The sequence below is a fragment of the Coturnix japonica genome, chromosome 11, assembly GCF_001577835.2.
Source record: "Coturnix japonica isolate 7356 chromosome 11, Coturnix japonica 2.1, whole genome shotgun sequence".
NCBI lineage: Eukaryota > Metazoa > Chordata > Aves > Galliformes > Phasianidae > Coturnix > Coturnix japonica.
The window spans coordinates 13,146,611-13,171,039 of record NC_029526.1 but is presented as its reverse complement, the minus strand read 5'-3'; the positions used below and the strand labels follow the sequence as shown (position 1 = coordinate 13,171,039).

The following is a 24,429-nucleotide window of genomic DNA, read 5'->3' as shown; positions in this document are numbered from 1 at the left end:
AGCTTGATGCTGTGCTGACACATATCAGGAAATTAAGCCCCTTCTCTCTTGCTAGTGTTCCTGAATATTGATTCCTAATCCCACAACCTGGCCATTATTTGAAACTCAAGCTCTACTCAGAGAGGAGTGTTAAAACACAGGTCAAGGACAAGCTTGTCCTCTGTGCCTGCAGCAACTTAGCAAGTGCTTTGTGAAAGCCATTTTGCAATGAATGGATAGGAAAAAAACACACATATATAAAGCATATTCAGCATGAATAAAACATGACAGTAATGTGCTAGCAAACTGTGATCTATTTTGACTGTGGTAACAGTATAAACCTCAATGGGTGAAGACAAGATCACAGTGCATCGAAACTATGAAGTCAGCTTAACGTGACCACGGTCCACTCGGACTTCTCTGTCACTCCTGCCAGTTCCCTGCAATCTGCTGTGACTGTGATGTGCGTGCAGTGAGAGCAAAGTGACACATGAGCATGGTGTGACAGCCATGCCAGAAAGGATTTGGTGCTCGCTGCTTGTGGCCAGTTAGCCATGTGAATGCAAAATGCATGGGGCAGTTTGTGAAGGGCTGGTAGTAATCATTTGTGTGAATGGTTTTGACTGAAGAGCGTTTGAATGTACGATACAGATTTCTCCTGTAGCAAACCTCCATAAACATTCGGTTATCACAGCTGTTGGCTGGAAGATTCACATTATTTAAAGGGCTTTGTGATATTTGATGCTGTCTGGTTTTGTCTTGGCTCGATACCGTATATAACTGTGGCAGATTATTAACAGAGATATGTATGAAGATCGATATAATATAAAGATCAACATGTCCTTGAGTTTAGTGCTTGTAATTTCATAGGGAAGTGTTTTTTCCCTTCTCCATTTAGCTTGATTATTCAAGAGTTCTTTAACCATTATAACAGAAGCCTTTTCAGAAGAAGAGCATTTTTCTTTCACCCGAGTTGCTATGAGAACATGAATCATCTCTTTAGCACAATAGCAACAACTGTAGTGCTTAAGTACATCCACTGATTTTTTACTGTTTGTTCTTAGCTCTCAACTAGATAAGCTGTTGTTATTTCTTTCTTCTTGAACAAGCATAACATGATTGCTGAAGTAGAAGGAATAATTGGACCAAATAGTGAGGCGGTTAATGTAAACAGAAAGAATTCATCTCTTTCAAGTACAGTAAATTGTCCTCCAAAAATATGGAAATCTTGTCTATTTCTTGTTGTGCCCTAGAGCAAATTTTGTTGAGTTTGTTGTCACATCATTATTTTCGGACTCTGTGAAATTGCTAATGAGGAACAGGCTGCTTTCATTGGAACAGTTGTATGTGTTTAAGGCTGCAGTGAGATGTATATGGACCAGGCTAAACCACTGGCACAGGAAAGGTTAACGTTCTCCTTGCACTAACCATCGACCACAGGTGTTTGTCCTCACTGCATTTGTTACCAGGGAGCCCAGTTGGGTGAGGCTGGAGCCAACTTCAGCTGTAGTGGATTAGCTTCTGAGCAAGAGATTATAAACCATGTAATCTGGCATGTGAGACTCTTTCTGGTAGCTGAGGTAGGAACAACTGCTGTACTGGAGGAAGATAATGCCAAGAACTCTTTTGCTTGATCCTCTAGGCTATGAGCTGTTGCTTTAGATGACCTTGGGAATTGTAAGCATGACTTTACGTTTCTTAATTGAACAGTAAAATTAGTTATTCAGCCTGTGAGACTGAAAGTAATTGGATGTTATTTATATATTAATTTTTGGGTTTGGTTTGCTTTGAGGTAAGTGGTTTCTCTACAAAAAGCACCTTGAAGAGCAAAGGTTGGTGGATACATTTTATTAGCGTGTTGGTGTTTTCTAACTATTGCCTTTCCTCCTGAAGCACCTCCAGTGCTCCTGCTCTCTGTTTATGGAAGGTGTTTGTTGAAATCAATGTTTCCTGTAGATGAGTGAGACAGCAGAGATGAAATTTATTCTAGATGGGAAGAGACGAGTTGTTGGGAGATGTCTTTACAGCAGTTAAATGATTTGAAGCTAGTGGCCCACACTAGGACTTGTGTGCTTAATTTTAAAGGGAGCTTCTGTTCTATCCTCGTTTGGCACCTGTGGCTTGTTAATCTGCTGCTTCTTTTAAAGGCAGAAGTAAATGCTGTGCAAATATATTTAGGCAACTGAGTTGTCTAAAGATCAGCTGAGATAATTTTCCCAGCAGTGCTCTCAGGTATTAATTACTTATGGATCTATAAGTACGTACATCTTCCTACATAATTCTGTAACACAGAAGAATTAGAACTAGGAAAAAAAATTGAAGGCTTATATTCAAGAAGTATTTCTAGCAGTGTCAAATTATTATGCCAATAAAACACGTAGAATCTCTTCAAGATCAAACAGGTGTTTGATGTGGTGGTTCTGATTTGAGAGGTAAAAAGAAAGAAGATTGTTATCTGGTACTCCTAGCTTTGAATGTATGAAAGTAACAGCTCTGACCCTGGCTAAAGTAAATTAATACAACTCCATTGACTCCAGGGAAGCAACATGGATTTATACATTGTGATGTATCTGTTCTTACTACTTGATGATAAAATCTAGAGATTAGGCTCCTTCATCAATTTTTGTCTAAGAACTAAAGAGAGAAAAGATAATAGGCCTATGAGTGGGGATATGATTCAGTGTTATTCTGTTCTTAAACTTCTAACCTCAGGGAATAGAGGTCTGAATACTTGCCATGGATCTTCCTTAGGTTTGATGAAGTGCTTTACCATTGTGTTTAATTGTTTGCACCTAGTATTATACTGAACAAAGATTATAAGCAATTAAACAAGAGAAGAGTACTGCAATGACTTTTGTTTTGGGTGCCTCATTAACTCGTATTATGTTGTTAATGTAGGGTAATCCACTGACGTTATTTAAACATAAAAATTTCTAGGTAATCTCATAGAACACAGTAAGCTTCTAATCACCATTTTTTTTATACTTTCTGCTCGTAATTGGGACCTGATGATGTTAGTTTTATAATAAAATCTGATTTTGAGTGTCCTATTGCTTCAATAGCAAGAAAGCAGAGGTGGTCAATTACCTTAACAGAAATAAAACCTTAAAAATCTAAGTGAGAATGGTAGGGTAGTTAAGTTTTGGGGAATTAACTAGATTTTGGTGGTTTATTCATAACTTGGGCAAGTTGATTTCAAATGCAGAATTACAATGAAATGTATGGAAAATTTAGTGATAATCTGGCATTGCTGCTCCTGAATGTTCATACACTGCAGTCAGAGTTCTTTAATTTAGTGAAAGCTCAGCTGTGGAAACTCGTTATATTGCTGTGCATGTGGGCCTTGTTGCATCTCAACAAAGTGCTTGGCAAAGCTTGAGCAGCTGTCGAGGGTTGGTCCTGATTGCCCTCTGTAGGAGCAAGTTCCTTGGGGCAGGTCACACTTTCATGCAGCCATACATAAATTTGTCCTGGTAGCATGTAGGTAAAAATGGTTTCACAAAGCTGTGAAAACCTTTCCTTATGGCTCATAAATATCTGACTGATCTAAGACGTGCTTTAGGAAAAAAGTGGAATTTTCTGGTCACTGTTTTATAAATATATAGCATCTTCCATCATTTTTGATCTTTTTAAGAAAAAAATCTGTTTGAAATTAGGTACTAAGAACACTGCTTCAGGCCTGAGCCAGAATTGAGCAACTATGAACTGCCAGTGATGACCAGTTTTCTTCGGGGATTATGGCTTTGATTATGGACATGATTTACCTAATGTGTAGTTTATATATATCCATGTATATATGTCATTAGCAAAGCAAGCATCTTGACTTTTGTTTGTGAAATCTGACATGCGATCTAAACCGTTTTGTCCCTCCTTATCAGTGCATACAAACTCTTTCTATGTGAATGCTGTTAGCAATTATAGTGTTCCTGAAGCCTGATAAAGACTTAAAGCAATGCTGAAATCCATAGAATGGCTTCCATCTCAGTTCACCTTGGACGTAGCAGGGCTGGTGTAGCTTGTGGGATACAAGTTCAGGCTCCAAAATAAGGCTGATGCGTGGCTTGAACCAGCTTTTCCCTAGGAGGACTGCCTGTTTTCTAAAGTATTTTGCACATGAGCAAAAGGTGAAGAACCTCTGCTTCTGTGGTGCCCTCTGGGTGGGTGCAGAGCAGTGCAGCCCAGCCCTGTGATGCACCAGCACTTCTGCCCTCCAGCTGCATGGTGCTGAGCTCATTGCATGTGCTGCTCCTGAGAGATCCCTGCTGAGCTGGAGATACAGAATGTCTTAAAGGCTCCATTACAAAAATAAATCTTGCTGATTCTGATCCACGGAAGCAAAAATTAACAAACTCATTGCCAGCAGGATCTTAATGTGATTTTTTTGCTCTTCGTGGCTTTAGAGACATGTTCATCTTTAAAATCTCTGCATAATAACAGAACTGTTTTTCCCACCCCTTGTACACAGCTTCATCAGGACATAAAATGTTTCTGGCCATCTGAGTATAATAATGAGGCAGCTGTACAGCTCACTTTGTTTATACCTATTTGGGCTCAGACCTGTTGCAGTGTCCTCTGGATGAACCTTTCTCATCCCAGACCCTGCGATTTGATGTCTGCTCCAAGCATTGGTTGAAGACCAAGTTTCAGCAGTTCATTTACTCGATGTGAAATTTAGTGGATCTAAATCATCACCTTTTTGGTGAGACTTGGCAGTTTGGGGCTTGGAGGTCTTGTGGCTTTTGTTTTAAGTAACGGCTGGGGCTGGGCTTCAGCCTTTGGCTTTCAGACCTGTCAGTGCATTGCATGGACTTGCCAAGTAAATCACTACAATTTATGTTATCACAAACCATTGCATGTTTTTTTTACAAGAACAAAGTAGGAGAATTACGTAGGTGTGTATATGAGCAGGCAAAAATTGGACAGAGGGTCTCAAATAGTTTGAATTGGTATTGGCTGATTTTTAAAAGCTTTCATGTACGCTTTGATTGGTTTTTGGTTTAGTGTAATTGTCAGCAGGGGGTTGTTCTCCTCCAGCTCTTCTGCTCATGTTTGAGTGTTCATTCTCTGTGGAAACCTTCAGCTGTAATTAGTGTTCATATAACAATTATTTTTGCTGTGAAACTGGCCCCACCAAACTATACTGTAATTTAATGAGGCTGTTTTTGTCTTTAAAATGGAAGGATCAGCTTTATCTGCATGGAATCTGGTCTAGATACTCAGTCTTCTTTCTCTTTTTTGTTTTTTAGTGTTCAGATGGATCAGATTTCCCCCTGCTCAAGGTTGCTATCAGCCAGCGTGGATGACAGTCTAGGACCTCGGCCTGAGAGATACATAGAGGTATGTGAAATTACAAAGAGAATTACTGATGACCATGTTGCTTTGCAAGCAGAAAAACATAACAGCCATTGTTATGCTGAAATGAACGTGAACTTAGAGGTTGTTAGCCTGAGATGACTGTAGCTTTACTGTGGTAGTCTGGCTTGTAAATTTTTATCCTGCATATGAGCCCATGTATATATGGATAACACAGCCTTAACCAGGTTATCACAAATACAAGTTAGTACCATAGAAATGAAACTGAATCTGAACTTAAATACGTGGTGTAAGTGTAATGCACTTAGCTTCCATAGCACAGTTGGGCTCCTATGGTAACGATACACCCTTAATTTAGCTTGAGATATCAGCAAACTCATTGTGTTGATGGTATGACCTAAACTAATCTGTCCAGAGTTTAAAAGATGAAAATATTCAGAAAACTAATCTAGAGCAATGCTGATGGCATATGATGGTTGAGAGGCTGGAACGCTATTTAAAAATATTGTAATGTAGCTGATGTAGGATTTTCTGTATTGCAGCATCAGTCATCTGTTATTTGCTTCAGAGTATATTTACATGAAAGAATAAGGCTTAAAAAAAAAGCAGGTTTGTCAGTAATCAGGGTACAGGTTATCATAAATGCTGGTGATAGTTTTCTGCTCCTGTGTTGGTTTTTTTTGGTTTTTTTTTCCCTTGCTATTACTGGGTTTATGAAATATATAAGACGTATCTATGTGAAACATAATGAAACCTGGCATTTCCTTTGGTACTGCTTTTCACTTCTCTAAGTCAAGTAGGAGTGCTACGATGTGCCCGGACCATTTAATATTATTGTGCACGATAGCTCACATAAAGTGAGTAAAACTTAGAGCAGGCCCTGTGTGCATCTTCCAAATACTCTGGTAATGGATTGATGCTCAAAGCACACGGAATACATCCAAATGTGCAAAAAAATCTGAACAAGAGTTGTTTGCTTTCTTGGTGTAATTTTTCTTGCTTTGAGAACCTGGGCTACAACTTCCATTTCCAAAAGATTTTACTGGCTGGCTTGTTGGTTGTTTTTTGTTTGTTGTTCAAAGAGCTAATAGACTGTTATGATCTACCCAGTATATCTAGCCAAATATATAGTATATATATAGTATATACATATATACAGTATATATATATTGTATAGAAAAGTTGCCATTGTTCCAAACCTGGTGATCTTATGGTATTGATACAAAATGTAATGTACCTAGATTTGGTGGTGGGAGAATGAATGGAGGTGGCAACAGCAATGATAGAGAATCCAAGTGTTGTCCCCTGCCTGTAGATATCTTGCACAAGTTTTCAGTACTGAAATATCTACTGTTATCCAAAACTTGGCCACAAGTGATTGCTGTAGTTTCCAGAGCAATCCTGTGTGCATCATAGGAAACCAAACTACCAACTGATTTTAAAATGATAGGATAGCGTTTGAAAAATTCCTTGTTTTCCCATATAACATCTTGGCTGAACCACTAGAGATGCGTCTTACAGGGCCACAGTCTGCTCCATCAAACCTGGAGAAAAACTCCACTGACTCCATGGAAAATTCACAGGATCCAGAAACTTTGAATCTTTTCTTTTTCTACTCTTAGAAAATTGCATTGAAGTGATTGGGGGGGGGGGGATTCCACCAATGCACAGATTGGGAATGTTAGGGAAGGCTGAATTAAATCTCAATCCAATAGAACAGTGAAATCATCTGAAAACATTCCACATCTTTGTGTAAAATCCACCTTTTCCCATGTAATAACAAATGATTGTTCATATCTTTATACACCAAGTTGTTAGCATGCTTATACAAACATAGTTCCAAACAGAAGAAAGTTAATTTTCTTGTCATCTAGCTTTGGTTTCCAGTTTTGTCTGGAAAAAAGCATTGGAGTAACACAATTTCAAACCTGACAAACAAATGAGATAAGGATATGCCACACATACAACCACAACACTGGAGTAGAAAAGTACTGTTTTAAGAAAGATTGCCCACATTAGGAGAAGTTGAGAATTCTGTGCTGAATTTCAAGGATCCTTTTTTTTCGCTTGGATCTTTATAGTTTTGTTTCCTTCTGAGAAGGCAGGAATTCAACAGTTTGGTCCCATCTTTGTTCTAAGATACTAGCAGTCTGAGAGATTTTTTCATACAAAATTGCACTTGGGATGAGTGCAGCTCAGTTTAACTGCATATTAGGTCTTACCAAAGTCTCATACGAACCAATTGTCATCTAGTGTACAATTTCCACAAGTGTAAAGATGGATACTCAAAGGTGTTATTCCTGGCTTGCACAGATAAGAAGTTAAAATGCCGTTCTCAACTATGATAATGGGATCCAGGTTTTTTGATGCAGCTGTAAGGAGACATCAGACTATCAACTTGATGTTCTTTTGGAAAGTTTCTAATGTTTTCTTCCAAAATTGTTAGATGTTAAAGTTTCTAACGATACTCACTAAATATGGCTCCTATGCTGAGCCTAACTGAATCTGGTTATTATTATGCAACATAAAATGTATTTATTAGATGGGATGTGTTCATGAATGTCTCCATTTACCATATGTTTTCAAAAGCGCTTTACGTTGTGCAAGTTGAAAAGATAAATCTTCACAGTGAAACCACCAAGGGTCAGGTAGTCAGTCCAGCCTGAGTCTTCAGAGCCAGCCCCAGCCTAATTCCTCCAAGGTGCTTCAGATGCTGCTTACATGGGGCTGCCTTCTTCCTTTCTCCAAAACTCCCTTTTGCTGTTGCTGTTGATTTGGTCTCCATAGTTCATGAAGTTTATCCACCCAGATTTTGCTTCTGGTGGGTTTGATAATGTCTGTGGAATCGCAGTGAACTTTTTTCAACTGAAGACCAAAATGTTGGTGGCCTGAAGTTTAATCATTTGCAAATTTCCTACTGTAATCTTGAATGAAATGACTGCTCAGTGCTGGGCTGCTGACCTTGTACAGCTGTGTCAGATGAACTTCAGGTTGCAAAATCCATGTTTAATTTGTTTTGTTTATTTCCAAGCTGCACAGCAACATTTCATTGACATAGTGGCTGTTGTTGGCTCACATCTACTGTGATATTGAGCAGTGGGGTTCTGGCCTCTGGGTACTGTGGTGAGCCTCTTCAGTTGGTGTTCAGAAAATAATTGTTCATCAAGGCAGGAAGGTCAGTTTTGACTCTAAAACCTGAGTGGGAAAGGCATATGGCTTTGTCATACTGTGCTGCTAAGCAAATAGTTAGTCAGCTTTGATGTGGGACTTGTGCTGTTGGGAGAGTAATGCAGAGAATGTTCACGCATTCAATTTATAGAAAATTTATTGGAAATTTAAAGTGAGTGCAGTAATATACTTGTTTCAATAAAGCCTGTGTTAGATAAAGCCAAAACTGAAATATACTGCTACTTAAACAGAAACAGCAGTGAGTATCCCACACTGGGTTAACTTCAGTATTACATTCAGATGTCCTGAAAATGATTATTAGAGCAGATGGGACTATGATGACCAATTCCTAATGAAATACAAAGAGTTTACATTTGTTTATCTTTTATTATTTAGAGCTATCAGGAGTGGCTGAGGAATATAGAGAAGACAGTTTTCACTTTCATTTCATAGAGTTAAGGTTATAGAACCTTATGCAACCTCCCTCGAAACTACTCTGGTTACGGTACTCAGATACCTGTGTTAATGTTACTCATTGCTAATAAAAGCAATACTCCTTTTTGACAGGCTTAGAGGGGTAGAACTCCAGTCTACAGTTAAATTCTGTGCTTTTCCAATTCGTATTTTGGCAGTAGGGTGAGACACATGTATATACATGTTGCATCAACTATTAGGAAAGCTTTGTAAATACTCCATTACTTATTGATCATTTATACAAATTAGTTGTCATTTAAAGTGGCTGTAATTTTTTTTTTCTTGAAGATAAAATTAGCATTTCCCAGATGTCCCTCATCATTTTATTATCTTCTCTCCCATGTAGCCACTAGAAGATAACCAACCATTCTCTTTATGCTTCTCAAGTTTCCCAGACTAATGAAATATCCTGAGGCAGCCACATCTGCAATTCTACCTAATTGTGGAATTGCAGATGGGAATAACAGAACCAAATGAACAAAGGGCCATCATTAGTAAAGCCACTGGTGGTCAACCATAGTTGATACTGGTTTGTTTTTTAGGCATATGCTGGTGTTTCAGAAGCACTGTATCTGTGGTTTCTTCTCTTGCTGAAGGTTCACTTTTAAATTTACAAACATGGAAACACTTTGTAATACCAAATGCAGTAAGGAGGATGGTGACAAAGCCAATTTAGTGATGCAAGGAGATGATTAACAGAGGGCAAAACGGCACCCAGCAAAGTTGGATTTCTAGGCAAAACCACTATCTGGATGCAGAGGAAACAAAGTAAAAGCTTTTATCTGTAAAAGTGACAATGGACAATAAAGATCAGAAGGTAAAGATAAATCTGTTTTATTGCCTCTCTGAGGATAGAACGAAAAGCAAGTGAAAACACTGTTGAAATGAATAATGCTTTGAGTGGTGGAGTAGCTGATAAACATTCAAGTTATGTGAATTTGAACAGAATGCAATTGTAAAGTGTGTTTGTTTTCTAACCTAGAGTCAAATTGAAGACGATGTAGATCTTCATAGCGAAAGGCATTCTTGTGTGGATTTGGAGACTTTAAAGACAGCATTGCCAGCAACCAAACCACTTTATTAAGTTTTTGGTGGACAGTTGGTGCTGGTTATGCCACTTTGTGTCCTCTGTCAGTCAGAGGCCGTCAGAAGAGAAATCTGTGCATCAAGAAATGCTGTTACTTGTCTAATTGGCACAGACTGAAGTACCAGTGAGTGCTGAGCGATTGGGAAACTCTTGTTTGCTAATACAACATGATACTGGTTAAGATGTCAGTGTGTTTCTGATAGATGAGTATTTGAAGGAGGCTAGTTCTGGATGTCTCATGTAGTATGTACATATTATGATTGTCTTGGCTGTCTGTCAGATGTGCCTCTGCTGTTGAGGCAAAGGCTATGAGCTCTACTAAGCACTTAAAATTAGGCAGTACAGATATGCATTTGAGGCATGGTATTGAGTGTGAAGTGCAGAAGAACTAGGTGACCATCTTTAATGATTTTACTTGTCTTTTAACTGGAAAACTCATTTATAGTGAATATAGATGAGCTGAAGTTGAAAAGAGCAAAGCTGCTCCCTCACTGGGTGACGTGTAAAGGTTTCCAACCATGTCATAAGAACTTTTCTGCAGCGTGTGGTTACCTTGAACTATAACTTCAGTTTTGCCCTTCACCTGTTTCCTACTCTATATTGCACTTGCTTGAAAGTCCCCTTGTACTGGAAGTGGAGCTGCATTGCATTGGTGTCTGTTAATAGGTCTCTTAAAAGGCAGGTCTGTTCGCTGTGGAAGCACAATATTTTTGCCTTGTTCCTGCTCTGCACTGAGTAGATAAAACAGTGTTTCAGTGCTTATTTGTAAAGATACAAATGTGTTCTGCTGGAAACAATTCCTAATCTGAAAGTTGTGAAGGTTATATATTTCTCCGTAATCCCACTTTTCTTTAAACAAATAACTTCCCCTTTGCTTTTTGCCTCCGTTCTCATGTTGCAACTAAATGAAGGAACTTAAGTCATTAAGACACTCTGGTCTTCAATATTCTTGGTACAAAGTTATGGGGAAAGTAATCAATAAACATTTTTGTTTCTTGTAGCCTCTGGGCTGCCATGCAGTTGCAATGGAACTGAGAGCAGAGATCCATCTTTAATGCTACTGTTCCACCCCCCCACCCCAGTAGAGCTTATAAGCCAATACACACTGTTTACTCGAGGGGCCATATGTAGCTAATCTTTATGGAAATAAAAGATGAAAATATTCATATCTAGCAACATCTAGCAAAAACTTGTTTTTTCCCATCTAAGTAGGGCAGGTAAACACATCCCTGATACAGAGTAAATCAGTTGTTTGAAGGATTTCATTATTTTCCCTGTTCTTTTCTGCATGTCTTGAACTAAGAGAAATAAATCCATAAAAAGAATACATTAACCTAATATAGGTGCACTGAATATCTTCTGCTACATTCTTCACAGTGTAATTCTCATCTGATTTACTTCAAAACATTGTGATCCCAGCTGTAGAATAGCAACAAATGAGAACTAAAAATACTTAGTTACTGATTTAAAAAGATGACTCTTTTTAATAGCAAGAAATCAGCTGGGACCAGATGGTGTAGCACAACCTCATCCACACCAATCAGCAGGAGAGCAACTGATGTTCTTCATATTCGGCTTTTTAAAGTGAGATCCTTAAAAGCCAAGTAAAGGCAAGAGCCTTAGGTAAAGGATTCTGGAACCAGAAAATCAGTCATCAAATAGAGCAGGTAAACAAAGCGTGTCTTTGCCAGCTGTTTGCTTCCCCGTCTGCCCAAAAGAAAAGGTGACTATATTTGTTGTACTGGGGAAACTTCCCTCACGTGAGCTAAAAGCTATTTCTGGAAGCAGTGACTCAATGTGTGCTGAGTGGAGATGGTGTGACACTTGTGCAGTGTTGATGTCAGTAAAGGGTAAGGATGTTCTGAAGGAGCTACCTTTGGTCCAAACCTTTGGACTGAATGATCACCAAGTGATTTACTTGAATCTAAAAGGAAAGATAAGGCAGGTCTCTGTAAATAAAATGCTGGATTTCCCATAAGCAAGCACTGATAAAGTAACAGCACCATTGAAGTCTGCTGTGTTTGAGCTCATGGGGTTGGAAGTGGAGGAAGCATGAAATTTGTTGCAAATGGACCATGTATCCCCAGAATATGAGGATGGGCTTCAGATCTGCCTGGAGCTATGACCATTTCTTTATGGAGTTCCCTACTTATTTCTCTGCTCTTTGTTCTAGGTTAAAGGGCTTTTCCTGGGTAAGGCAAACGCTTAGAAAGCAAAACCCAGATCAAAATCCCTTGCAAGTCAAATGGCAACGAGGAAAATTGGATTTAGCTGAAGGATGGGAATAGAGAGAAACCTGCCTATAATGCTGTGAAAGGCAGTCTTGGTTGTTTGTTTTTTTTTTTTTGTCTTTATCAGATCAATGACTATGAAATGTGTACTAATCTATCAGAAGGGTAGAAAATAGGTAAGTGGTTTTAAGACTTCATTTGGTTAATGAATTAAAATGCAGAAGAAAGAGAATCCATGTGGATATACCCCCTTGGTCATTTATCATTGCAAGCACTCCTAAAACCATGCCAAATTCAGGCTTCAGTTTATTCACTAATAGCCATAGGCAAATGAAATTAGCATACTGGTGAATAAATTAATCCTAGTCCCAGAGGGTAACGTGTATCCCTATGAAGCACTGAAGTACAGTGTGAAAGTTTTTATTTCGTTTGTTCCACAGGGAGTGGATATAATGCATCAGAGGTAAAACTGGCCATGTAGAATAAGCAGAACGCCGTCCAAGTGGTACCAATATGGTGGTAAAGGATACCCTGAGAGGAGAGTATGGGATTAGAAATGGCAAGGAAGATGCTCAGCAGCATTCCAGCATACAGCAAAGCAACTTTACCTTTAAAAATAAATATATGTAAAGGTACTTCACTTCAAAATGAAGTCATTAGTGAAGTAAAGTGGTAGTTCGTTTTACTTATGCTTGTCCTGTTTATCAGTACTGGGGACCCAGCACGTGTGTGGACAAGAAAGGAGAATAGGTGAAGCTGTTTTTTCATTTGTCTTTTAGTGAAACAGTCCTGAAAAGAGCAGGGGTTCTTTCCACAGAGAAACAATGTCTGGTATCTGGTCCCCCCCAGTTGTTCTCATATAGTGGTGTTTAATTGATAAGGGAAAGGAGAAGAGAGGGATAAAGCAATTAACTGGCACAGTTAACTCTGGCAAGAAGCTCTTGAAGACAATATTATTCAATAATTGTAATGAATGTTTGTGGATGTTAAGCTTCAAAAAAACAAAAACAAAAAAAAAAACCCAAAAAAAAAGAAAAACAACAAAATTGAGAACAATATAAAAATCCCTGACTCCAATTATTATATCCTTTCTGTAGGGAAATGTTACCAGCAAGTAGGGTTAGACAAGGTGCAATGTTTGACAGCTGTAATTCTTCAAACAGTCACTGGGGCATTACTCTGCCTACGCCTGGTATTCCCTTGACTTCATAGGCCCTGTCTGCTCCTCACTGCTGGCACTGGTCCCTTCTGGAACCTCTGCTTGTGGGGTCATAGGCTACGAAGTGTAGATGTAAGGGATAGGCATCCTCCTTCATACTAGGCTACTGGTTTGGGAGAACAAAACAAGCATGCTTGGGCTTCTTCTTTCTTCCTTTGTTGTCTGTACTGCATATTTGGTTGTTTGTCCTTCAGTTTTCCTCTAGAAGCCAAAGGTTACTCTGGTATGATCCTATGCATAACAGAATTTGTCTAGTTTAACTTCTCTTTGAAATATCAGGTATCCAGGAAAATATTGCAGCAATTACTTAGTGTGCCATGACATATCGTTTTGCTCTTACATTGACGGGCCCTGCAGGAAAAGGAAGAGGGGGGAGCGAGGGGGGGGATGGGACAGGACTGGTGTAGTGCACTCTTCTGGTATGAGAGAGGATTGTATTGTGCCCTGAGCAAGTTTGATGTTGGGTAGGTATGAGGATTAAAATGATAAGACATTGGAGTTTTATTTATCCTTACCTCACAGTATTCTCTTACTGGTCTTGCCATCCTGTTAATATTGCTTCTAATTGGGGATAACTTGAGTTTTCATTTTGCCGGGCATGCGGTGACAGCTCTGCTGTAAAAGCAAACATTCCATGTGCAGTGCAGTCCATCACTGTAAGCCACTCAGCGCTCTTGTTGCAGTGATATAAATGGATCTCCATGCAATGAGATAGTGATTAATAGCAGGTAGAGCACAGTGTGCAAAGACGTGGTGCTGTATTCCCTCCCCCCCACCCTTAGCAGTTGTCATTTAATGCACTCTATCAGGAGCAGTTTTATGTAATAGACATGGGAAGATCCATAAAAGTAGCATCTGAGACTGCAGTAGGGCAAGTATTGATTTATTTGTTACAATAAAATATTTGTCATTACTATGCAATTGCTCCATCTCTGGAAGAATTGATAAATGTTGTTGGAAACCACGACCCACTGTGCAAAACTTTCTTTTTTTGTCTTCCATAATTTCCTGTAACTCTTCTAAAGAATCATTAGTCCTTATTACATAGGCCTGGCATGCCACCTATTTAGATAAATGCCTGAACAAGTGTGCAGTAAATATTCACAGCAGCTCATGTTTCAACTATATATGCCACTAATTAGATAATTTAGTGGCTCAAATAAATAAATCCAAAAGTAGAAGCAGACTTGAGAAAACAGTGGAGCAAAATTTTCTGTCATCTTCATGCTGTGGACCAAGATACCAACTTCTGTATCAGGTGACTCAAATGTGCTGTAAATGGAAGAAATAAGAAACAATGAGATAAAGAAAAACACTAATTTGTGCTGTTAAATAGGTAAAACAGCACATCATCAGGGAATATTCTCAGTGTTGCCTCCTTTACGTGGCATCAGTTTACCTGGATGGCTTTGGGGATGTGCTGTGTTGAGGGTATCCAGCACTTCAATATCTGGAGTCCTTTGCAGTTCTCAGAGCTCTTGTCAGAGGGAGAGCACCACCATCTCTCGTTTGGCAGAGGACAAACAGCCTGTGACTCACCCGAGGTCATGGCTGAAAACCCTCATGCAAATAAGCTGCTGTTGTTTGTTTTTGCCACTCTTTGCCTTTTATGGGAGGTAATGCAGTGCTTGAAAGTGCTAGCAGAAATCGTGACCTCCACGTGCCAGGGAATTCCACATGTGGAATGGATGCAAGAAATACAGCAAATATTTTTCCCTTACTGGAAACTTCTTGTTTTTGTAGAATTTTCCTGCTGCTTGACAGCTTTCCTTACATTTTCCTTTGTACTTCACTTAGCAGCTCTGTGGGAGCTTTAGACTGGATTCCCCTTAGATGAAGCCCATAGATCCTGAAATTAAGTATTTTGATTCAGCAGGGTGCAGGCAATAAATGAAAGTTGTTTATGGCACGTCAGTACCAGCTGTCGAGATCAGCAGTAGTTGGTACTGGAGTGAAGGCCCCTTAGACCCTTGACACAGTCCAGTTTTGGTTATCATTTTAACACAGATGTAGCAGATCATTATTAGTTTTATATTCACTATTGTTTTCTGGGCTTTGGAAGGTCAGTTTTTGCTCATGCAAAAACATCTTCACAGTCATCCCTAATAGCTTGTGAACCTTCAAGCTTCCCTTTCAGGAAACCTGTTTATTCAGTGCAAAGGGTTCAGATAATAAGGTCTGTCAGTGGCACTGGAAGCTTTAGTGTTAAAGGCAGTGCTCACACTGCTCGGCATAAGCATTGGGTTTAGGATGCTTCACTCAATGAGGGGGGATGAGAGCACTGGAGTTAGGCTGGGGGAAGCCCTGATGGGTGGCACAGTGTGGTGAGCGGGTGGTGGGAACTGGAGAGCAGATCTTACCGTGTGCTAATATGTGGAGGAGCTCTTCCTGAAAGATCCCCAGGCTGAGCTAGTACCAGTGGGGTACTTTAAGGACAATGTTCCAGGCTTGACTCTGTCTTTTGTCATCTTAAGGGGTTTAAGGTGGTTTCAACATTGATTTTTCATGTCTGAGTCTTTTCCATGCTGGATTCTCGTTATTGCTCAGATAACACAAACTACAAATATTTGTGGTTACCAATTAGCTGATAGAAATATGAGGATTGCGTGACTTGGTAGCTGGTCCCATTTGAGGATATTCAGTATCAGCTAAGGTTAGTATCCAACAACAGCTAAATGAATGCTCGAGAGAGGTCAATGAACTGCATATAAGATTTCTAGATTCTTTTTTCTAGCATCAAGCTGCTTGAAATGAATTTTTCACTGCATTTTATAAAGGCTCGCTAGGACTTTGTTGTCATTTGTAAAGTGATCAAGTCTGAGGCATTTACCAGTCCATAATGCCCATACACGTGCTGCTTGATATCAACACAAAAAATATGCCATAAATAAAAGACACTGTTTTGACTCTAATTTTCAGTATCCAAGAAACATCCTAGCCAGTAGTGAGATGATTTCTGCTTAGCTCTGAATAGCTGGAAATATCATCCCCCATTGCTAAACATCCGTGGTTTATACAAAAATATAGATTTCCTTTAAGTGCTTTGCTTAAGTCGTTGGTAAGTCGTATTTACGTTATTATTGTTTATGTTCCGAGAAGTCAGTAGGAGGACAGCATTGTTGCAGTTTATGTGGTTTCATGATTCACACTTGATGAGGTAGCTATCAAATGAGGGGAAAGGAACCGCTGATATGCTGTGCCATAGGATACAAGGAAAGAGCAGCGTGGCCAGGTTGATATGTTTCTTGAATAGGTTTTTTTTTCTGAACATGTTTTTGTTTTGATCTGGTAAGATCAGCCTGCCTATAAGGACATAATTTTCACCTAAAATGTGTTTTTTTCCATGGCTTTAATATACTAATCTGGTTAACTATCATCAACTGACAGTTAATAGCGTTTGCGATTTGCAAGGTTTGGTGTTGCACAATCAGCTGTGGTGAATCTCTTTTTTATCTGAATCTCTTCTTTGTGTTGGGGTTGCTTAGTGTGATCCCCTGATGATGCTCACCACTTTTGATGTCTTGACTGGGCTGTGCTGCTCTACAGAAAAGACTTGTGGCGTGTCCAGCTGCTCTGTTCTATAGAATGTTCACTTGTACATCTCAAACCTGGCTCATGAGGGTGTTTTATAAGTGCATGGAAGGGTCTCTGTAGCTCTGGTCTTGCACTGTGAAACTCAGTTCATTGTTTGTTGTAAATTCATCTCCATGTGTGAGTGCTATTTGAGCATCTCCAGGGAGGATGGATGTGCATAGTTTCCTAAAACTTCTTTCTAAAAGAAAAAGTGTGTAGGTGTATTTGTGGCATTTCATGGGGGTGACACATCAAAGCAGAAATGTTACAAAATTGATTTGAATCAGATGATCCAAAACTCTCTGAGGTTTGTTTCTACCAACTTCACTGAGTTTAGGTTTGAGCTATGTTAGAGATCTCAAGCAGTTCAGATTAGATCACATAATGCTGGTAGATGGAGCTGGGGTTTGTTTCTAGACTGGTGAGCTATTGGGAAAGTGCACTGCAGGGTGAAGATCTTCTGTCCTGTTTCTACAGGAAAGAAAAGATGATGAGTATGATGATAACTGATAAAGGCAGGAGCAGATTCTTCACTGCTTTACCTCCCTGTCTAACTTCTGACTTTCAGGTAATATACACAGCAACAGGAAAGGCAAAGTAGTTAAATGCTGTCAGAGGTCAGACTTAGTGCTGACCTGCAGGAAGGGAAAGAGGAGCGTTTGCTTGTCTATCTTTTGTAGTAATGCTTGATAGAGGCAGGCAGGGTCATTGAGCCTTTTTTTTGCTCAAGCAGAGCTTGAAGGGAAGCGAAAGCAAGCCGGTTCTTGAAAACATCTTCCTTTTGGCTCTTTCCAACAAGCTTCATCAATGTGTTTATTATTGTTTGGATGCTTAGGGATCACTGAGTGGGGAGTTTATATCTCGGAGTGAGTTCACAGGGCTTGGACTCTGCTCTCTGAAGTTGGTGTCAGAAGCACTGTGCAGAGCTGAAGTGAACCATGAGCATTTCAATATCTTTCAGCTTTCCTATGTGATATCTCTCTCTAAGTCTTTGAGGTTTTTTCCTCTGCTCCGTACAGAGCAAAACTTAAGTACATATTTTTCTAAGAGATTGCTGTTTGAATTTTCCTTAAGTTAAACCATGTGTTTTGTTGGAAACTTTAGATGTTTATCTGTTTTGCTGAATTTTCCCTTTTATACTTTTTACCCTCTCCTTGGGGAGCAACAAAGCAAAACACTGAAGTCTCATCCAGACAACATTAGAAGGACAAGAGATAAAGCAGGGTTATACAGAAACATTTAAGACTCTTGCTTGCAGGGCTCAGCATCTTTGTGGAAAAGAAGGCCGGTAAATGCAGTACCTGTATGTTTGCTCTGTGGGCACACTATAGCTTCTTCCTCCTGTAAGAAGAATGGACAAAGTGGATATGGACAACACCAGAAGTAATTGCTTTCTTATATTTTCAGAAGTCTCATAGGAATCACTGCATAGTCCCACAGGGACCCTGGTTCCCTGGGAAGAAACTGCCTGGTCTCTGCTGGTGGAGACCCAACCCATCCATAGAAGGGCATTCAGAAGTCAAAAATGAAATCCCCTCTGTGTTTCAGTGATGGGTGTCAGGAGGATTAAACAACGCTCCTTCCCCACCAGCACACATCATAGTCTTGGCTTTTAAGAAAATTCTTAATTTCAGGAGAACTTGTCTTTCTCCATCATCTTTAGTCCTTTTGAGCTCTGCTGTCTGGGGAAGCAACACAAAGACTGGGTGGAAAAAGAGAAGTATAGCGTCCTAATGGGAGATCAGAGAATCATTTGAGTTAGAAGGGGCCCTTAAAGGCCTAAACTATCAGAGTTGTCTCAAAGCCCTTGTTAGACTGGGCTCTGAGGTCTCTTGTTCTGAAAGCACACCCCCAAATCCTCAGGATCTGGAGGGATCACTGCAAAGGAAGCTCTCAGCCTTCTGGACTCCTGACACACATGAACATCCCTTACACACAGGACAGGTATTTTGGTGTAGCATTTAAATGCACTGTAAAACCTGCAGTGAATCTCTCTGGAGCATTGTAGGTGAAAATGTTTGCAAAGTGGGGATGCTGAAGATTTGTGCAACAGTGTGCTTCTTCCAACAGCTGCACAGCTGGTTGCATTGATCAAGGGTAAATGAGCGTCCAGTAACCTCAATGCAGCTCTGATAAGCAGATATACATGGATTTCCAGAGCAAAACAACCATAAACCAAAGCAATGCTGCTGCAGCAACAAACCAGCCCTAAGTTTAGACCCTGAGTTGAAGGGTAACACTCAGTTTTGTGGTATTTCACTGGATTGCATTGTGCTGGAATATGAAAAATCAACACATCAGAAATATGTAACTCGCTGGTGGTGTAGTTCTCCTGGGGATTGTTAGGGAGAGTGCTGATTTTAGGAGCTTGGGACTTAAGTCAGGCAGTAGTCTCGTTTTCATCCTATAGGATGCATTTCCTACTCCTGAAAGCAGTATTGCAGTTGTCGCTCAGATGATGGCTCTTGTGCCACACATTGTCCTGTGGGCTGAGGGGAGCTTTTCAGAGAGCAGAAATGGGAGGGTGAAACTGTACTGCAAGAAAGAAGGGGAGGAAGGCTGAATTAGTTGCCCTTCACTGAAGCAAGTCATGCTACAGAGCTTTGTGCTGCCTGAGGAATGGACTTGTGCCGGGCTGAGATGGCTGTGCAAGTATTACCGTTCTGCCTGAAGCTGCTGTAAAAGACTTTTATTGTTGGGAATTTATGGTGGTGTATAGGAGTGTTTACATGAGCAAGGGGAAGAAAAAAAATGTATTCTGTAATATCCCAACCATGTGTGTTTGCCAGGCTTAGCTTAATTTTCCTTTGAATTAATCTCAATTTCATCCTGTTCCCCTCATGTTCCCCCTATAACTGTTTTGTTCTCTCTGGCTCTCACTGCTTGTGACTGTTCAGCATCATGATGTGTTGCAAGAAATGCACTTCTAGCTGGTCAGTCTGTGTAGGACTGAGTCTGAAAGAACAGTGCAAGTGATACACAGAGCGTAAGGATGCCATGGAAATTGAAGGTGATTGGGCTGCGTGTATGAACAGAGATGTACATGTAAGAAGGAGGGACGGGGAAGTGCAGCAAAATGGTTTGAACTTCGTCCAGTTATGAGCACTGGCTCTGTAATGCTTTTTGAAGCTCTCTGCATCTGTATCTTCTTTTATTCCCTGTAATGAGTAATGTACTTCTAATGGATTATTTCATCTCCCAGGGGACAGCCTGACCCTTCTCACCTCTTCTTATCATAGGCGTAAGCAGCCGCATGGGAGACAAATGGTGTTTTGCCCTTCCCCAAAGGGTGTGTTGCAAAAGTCCCACCAAATTAATTTTTATGGCCTTCCCTGTGGCTGTCAGGGATTTTATCTTGCTTGTGAGGCTGTGAGTGCTACACCTTGCATGGAGCCTGGGCTGGGAAGGGAACATGGCTGGAGGTGGAAAGCCATCCCCTAAAGGCTGGAGCAAGGCAGTGTTAGCCGTAGCACTTCTCAGTCCAGGACATGAGGTACTTAAATGTGAATGGTTACACTGCTAATATCTGTCTATAGAACAAAAATATGGATTTGGGAAAAGACATTTCTAACATTCTATTGCTATTCTTTCTTCCCTTCACGATGAATTTAAAATACAGAGAAGTTGGCATGTGGAAAAGATGCAAGTTCCTGCGTCCGATCCAGATCTATGCGATGAATATCTAAGAAGTGAGCAATTTGTCAAGAGTTTTCAGACTTAGGGTCCTATTGCACATGGCTTGTAGGGAGCAGTGATTTACAATTCCCTCTGAAAGCTTTTCTGGGTTGAAAAGCTAATAGATGATGTTGGTATATAAGTGCAGAGAGAATCCTTTCAACCCTCAAAGGTTAGGATCAAACAAGATGCATCCCCCTGGAACACAGAAGAGAGAGGTTATATCCTGAACTGATGTGCCCCTGTTATCTGTTTGAATTAATTTAAAAATAAATCCTTTCTCCAATTGAGAAATACTTTATTTAGATACCAAGAGTCATTGAAAACGTATGTCTAGCTTGCAACAAAATTAGCTCTGAAGAAATAGATGTAACTTTGAGATGCAACTTGTGTAGGTCTGGAATTAGAATCTCAGGAGCAGTGGGGCAGGCAGGGTGAGAGGATGGGAGGCAGATGCAGTTTGTTCTGCCTTGGGTCCTGTCCCAGATCTTCTCCATTACTCCACAGGATCCTGTGCAGATATTTGAAATGAAACTACCATTTTCTTGAGGTAAAAACAGTGCGTAGATTCTGCTGCCTCCCTCTTTGCTCTCAGATCCCACTTTGTTCCTCAGTGTTACAGTCCAGATGGCAATATTGACAGATTTAACTTATATTTTGTTAGTGAGCCTGCTGTTAGCAGGGGTGTGCTGCTCCCCACTCCTTCTCTTTGCAGGTCAGGCTGTGTTAAGCCCCAGCAAGAGAACATGAACTGTGTTTTTGAACTTGAGAAATGACAGAGACCTCCAGCGTGGGGTATGCAGTGTAACTCCTTCCACTTGCTGTCTTTTCAGCAGTAGTGCTGTGTAGAGCTGAGCATTCAGCACAGCTCTGCAAGATATCCCTTTAAAATGAGGTGAGGTGCATTTACTTGAGGAGTGGGTGCCAGGGGAGGAGGCAGGGGAGATGCTACTTGCTCTCTTATGGAGCTGTTTACTGACCAGCTATTATTTTCATCTTTTGTATTACTCAGAAATTCATACATTGTATTTGCCTTTTGTGTAAGGCTCTCAACAAGTATCTCTTTGTCAGCCTTACAAAGGGCAATAAACTGCGCCTTGCAAATAAGCCTCAGTAACTGCTGGACATTATGACTAATTGTAATGCAGCATATATCCTTGAGGACTATAAACCTATATTAAAAGACAATGGTTGAGAGAAAAGCTATTGAATTGAGATAGTACTCATGTAACCCCATGGGGGCTCAACAGACAACAAGGAGACCATTGATACAGCTCTTAACACAAAAAGCCACATAGACAGAGTCATCCAAACCAGTATGGTGTGTGGATGACCACATAGTTCAGTTTAATGCTGCTTTTGTTTTGTTCTCACTTAGAGGCAGACAACAGCACACTGGAACATCAGAATTAGTTCTGTTTAGGTTGCTGCTGAGAGAACAAAGGGGCAAAGGAGAAAATTAATGGAGCAGTGCCCCCCTCACCTTCTCTTGTTGTGTGCAAGTGCTTCTGAAATCTGTCCCAGGCCCAGGGTAAATTCTGCAATGCAAGTGAAGGAAAGCCCCCCTCCCCCTCTTTATAAAGATTGAGCAATATTAAAGTTTCTTTTGCTAACAGCTTTTAAAAAGCACTGTCACTGAGGGCAGAACTGAATCAGTTGTGATGGATTTCAGGTTTAGGAATAATATTTTGTCTCCTGAGGCTGTTGAGTTTGGGGTGTGGGTGAATTTTGCACCCCAGTGCTGTATTAGCTGCTGTAAGAGTTGTATTAAAAATCAGTTCCATCTCTAGAGCAATATGTTTTCTCCTTGGTTTGACTCTAATTGCTTGGATGGCAACTGGTGTCTGTGTGCACAAAGTCACTTCTACACTGAGACTTCTCTGAGATGCATCTTGATTCTGTTATGGTTTTAATCCTGCCTTTATTCCAGCCTAAAAACAAAGGCATCCCTGTGATTTAAAGGTGATCAAACCTGTGTTTAGAGCCTATTTGGTGAACTAATTAATGACAAACTCTGCCCGGAAGAATGGTTTTGCTGGCTTTTTAAGGAAAGTTTCCTGAACATTTGATCCTTAATCAGGAAAAGAGCAAGGAATGACCTTCCGTTCTTCTTTGCATTGCTTTAATTGCTGGTAATGTCCTCCACGAAGTGTTTGGTTTCTCTTGATTTCCTTTCTCTTAGAAATCCCACTGTGTGCTGCACTGAGAATGAAGGTTCTCAATATCCAGCACTTCTGCTAGCTGACTCCCATCTTCATTCACATAATTACTTCATGGCCAGGTGCCTTTCTCAGACTTTTCTGCAGGCCATTCTCTTTAACTTCCCCCCAAATTTGATTTTATTTCTTCCCTCATGTGATGCTTTTTTTGCCTGGTCCTTATTTCTCGTTGATGCCTGTTTCCCAGCTCCATCAGATTTTGTTTTGTGTAGGAATTGGCTCCAAAGAGACACCCCAAGTGGGAACTATATTCTTACTGATGCCAATATTTTCCCAGTATCATCTTGTATCAAGAGATTAAGTTTTGTAAGAGTTGAATCTAAAAAACTAAGCACCATAATTTCCCATGAATCTCACTGCCATTTTTTTTCTTTTAAATAATTTTGTTTCTTTTTTATCCAAGAAAAAAAATCCTCCCATTTGTTAAATTAAAGCAAATACACCAAACTTCCTGATGTAGTCCACTGTAATTCATTATTCTGGTGCAGTATTCTTTTTTTTTTTTTCCTCCTTTCCATTGCCTGAATAATGTTCTTTGAAGACTGCATCATCAATAAACCACTCTGGTGAGGTTTAGAGGGCCTAGAATAATGAATAACAATTAGGGGCATTTAAAAGGTAATATTTTTTTTCCTGCAATTTGGGAATTGATTTATGAAGTTGGGGATCCTCCAATTTCATCAAATAAATGGTTTCTTAAACCAGTTCTTCTTACCGTCATGGTCACACCTTCAGATCTGGCGCGGTTAGCGAGCTTTCTTGCCAACTTATTGTTTTTGATGTCAGTGAAACATCTCTCCACTTTTAATGTTTCAAGAGAAGAATTCTGTTCGTTGCACAAACTTGATTTTTTTCGACCCAGTTCAACTAGTGCAATCTCGGGTTTGTGGTGGGAACCATGTTTAGCTCCATTGGTGTGCAGTGGTGTATTTATTGATAAAATCAAAGCCAAGGACTCGTTTCCTTGTGGCATTTCTTCACAAAGCATTGGGATTCAAAGGCCTCACGAAATGGAGCCATGTTGTTAGCTTAGATAAGCAAATAAAAGGTCAGAGTCCTGCTTAGCTTGGATGAGGTGATCATATGTGGAAAAAGAGTGAAATCGTTAAGTGGATGTGTGAAACTCATGCTACAAACCAGAAAATTGGGTGTAGGATTTTCACAATGACTCAATTGACAAAAGTGCTGTTATCCTTAAAAATAGCTTCTGAAAGGCCTGACCTATATGGTCACCGCATGGCGCGGTGCCTAACTGGCCCACATCTCCAGCTCAGTCCCAGCTTTCTGATTCACTTAACCAGCCCCTGGGACACCTCCAGTATCTTGCTGGTGGGTTTCCTAATGGAATTATACTGCAATACCTTGCTCTCTGCTGGGGATGAACGCAGGGATAAAAAGATGCTGAGGCAATAGCCTTTTTTCACAGATCCTTAACCCTGTTTAGAGGTACCAACCATAGTAATAACTTTTTGGAGGCTGTAGGTAGGGCAA

At 40.1% G+C, this 24,429-nt stretch overlaps 1 protein-coding gene across 22 annotated transcripts in view; it reads left to right on the top strand.

Moving 5' to 3' along the window:
* MAF (MAF bZIP transcription factor) overlaps positions 1–24,429 on the top strand; it is a 698,813-nt gene that overhangs the window by 349,577 nt on the left and 324,807 nt on the right. For 21 of the 22 annotated variants that reach the window (XR_001557781.2, XR_001557767.2, XR_004308685.1 and 18 more), the window contains one exon: positions 5,226–5,316. The gene's annotated coding sequence lies outside the window, so the exon portion shown is untranslated. Of the gene's footprint in view, positions 1–5,225; positions 5,317–12,692; positions 13,059–24,429 lie in introns of those variants that run through there. The other variant, XR_001557795.2, reaches the window with a different exon arrangement.